We start from the raw sequence: 2,087 nt of genomic DNA, 5'->3' as shown, positions 1-2,087 counted from the left end.
TGCCCTAACTCGCATCCATTTGGAGTCTAAGAATTTTCGCAAGTATATATGGTGTGGTTCCTGAGTCAAGTACCTACGCCATAAATGTATAATGCCCAGTTCATTTCTTGCATTCATTGGGAGTCTAAGAATTTTCACAATAATGTAACGTGTGGTTGCTGGGATTCGAGCCCAAGTCTCCACGGCCACAACATGGAATTCTAACCACTAAACTACAAACACTGAGCGTTTTTTGATGGAAAAGAATCATTGTTGGGGACTAGTTTCATGCTTAAAATAAATTGTTACGGTTCATGGGATTTGTTGCTAACTCGCATCCATTTGGAGTCTAAGAATTTTCGCAAGTATATATGGTGTGGTTGCTGAGATTCGAGCCCAGGTCTCCACGGCCACAACGTGGAATTCTAACCACTAAACTACAACCACAAAGGCATATTTTATTGGAACTAAATCCCCACAACCACAACATGGACTTCTAACAAATGAATTCACATTTTGCCTTCAGAAAGTCATATATACACTCTATATAACATATGAGGCAAGTCTTGATAAAGGCATCCACAAATATGGAATTCTAATCACTAAATCTTGACTTCGTCTTTCACGTGAATAAATTCATGTACGCAATCTATATACATAATATATGAGCCAAGTCTCCATAAAGCAATGGACAAGTTCATGTGCACATTCTATATAAAATCTGAGCCAACATTGTAGGACATCATTGTGTTATGTGCAACATGTAAAACAATGATATGCCAACTTCATACCCCGCCCAATTAAAAATCCAACCATTTTCACAAGTGAATATATACTAAATTTCAGTGTGCTTTATGGGATTCAAGCCCAAGTCTCCACCACGATGACGTGGAATTCAAACCATTGACTCGATTTTTTTTGCTCAAATTAATTATTATGGTTGTTTGCATATGCACACACATATACATGTACACATTCTATACGTGATATGAGTCAAGTACCTGCGCCATCAATGTATAATGCCAAGTTCATTTCTTGTCAAGCCTAGGTTTCTACGACCACAACGTGGAATTCTAAACACTAAACTAGAACCATTTAATGTTCTTAGATGATAAAGAATCATTGTTGGGGAGTAGTTTTGTCCTCAAAATAAATTGTTACGATTCTTGGGATTTGGAGCTAGCTTCATGTCTCGCATCCATTGGGAGTCTAAGAATCTTCACAAGACTTTATAGTGTGGTTGCTGGGATTCGAGCCCAGGTCTCCACGGCCACAACGTGGAATTCTAACCACTAAACTACAACCACAAAGTTTGTCATATTTAATTGGAATTAAATCTCCACAACCGCAACATGGAGTTCTAACCACTGAGTACTCAGTTCGCAGGTTGCATTCATAAATTCATATATACACTCTATATAACATATGAGGCAAGTCTCTATAAAGGCATCCACAAATATGGAATTCTAATGACTAAGTCTTGACTTCCTCTCTCACGTGAATAAATTCATGTAGGCAATTTATATAATATATGAGCCAAGTCTTCATAAAGCAATGGACAAATTCATGTGCACATTCTACATGAAATCTGAGCGAAGATTGCACAACATCATTGTGTAATGTGCAACATGTAAAGCAATGATATGCCAACTTCATACCATACCCAATCCAAAATCCAACAGTTTTCACAAGTCAATATAGATTGAATTTCGGTGTGCTTAATAGAATTCAAGCCCCAGTCTCCATCGCTACGACCATGAATTCTAACCATTGACTCGAATATTAATTATTATGGTTGTTTGCATTTGCACACACATATTCATTAACACATTCTATACGTAATATGAGTCAAGTACCTGCGACACAAATGTATAATGCCAAGTTCATTTCTTGTTGAGCATATATCTCCACGGCCACAACGTGCAATTCTAACTAGTAAACTACAACTACCGAATGTTCTTAAATTGAAAAGAGTCATTGTGGGGCACTAGTTTCGTCCTCAAAATAAATTTTTATAGTTCTTGAGATTTGCAAGTAGCTTACTATCTCGCATCCATTGGGAGTCTAAGAATTTTCACAAGACTATATAGTGTGGTTCCTAGGATTAG

General features: G+C 37.2%; 2 non-coding genes across 2 annotated transcripts; both read right to left on the bottom strand.

Annotated features, from left to right (window-relative positions):
* Nucleotides 1-354: 354 nt before the first annotated feature.
* Nucleotides 355-426, bottom strand: TRNAH-GUG (transfer RNA histidin (anticodon GUG)). The gene has a single exon. It is a non-coding gene; the product is annotated as a tRNA-His (tRNA).
* Nucleotides 427-1,214: 788 nt separating this feature from the next.
* On the bottom strand, nucleotides 1,215-1,286 carry TRNAH-GUG (transfer RNA histidin (anticodon GUG)). Its single transcript has one exon. It is a non-coding gene; the product is annotated as a tRNA-His (tRNA).
* Between the last annotated feature and the right edge of the window lie 801 nt (nucleotides 1,287-2,087).

Source organism: Azolla caroliniana, unplaced genomic scaffold, assembly GCF_043228905.1.
Source record: "Azolla caroliniana isolate FFs.n. ecotype wild unplaced genomic scaffold, voAzoCaro1.0.p SCAF_7, whole genome shotgun sequence".
Lineage (NCBI taxonomy): Eukaryota > Viridiplantae > Streptophyta > Polypodiopsida > Salviniales > Salviniaceae > Azolla > Azolla caroliniana.
This window is presented reverse-complemented; position numbering and strand designations above follow the sequence as displayed.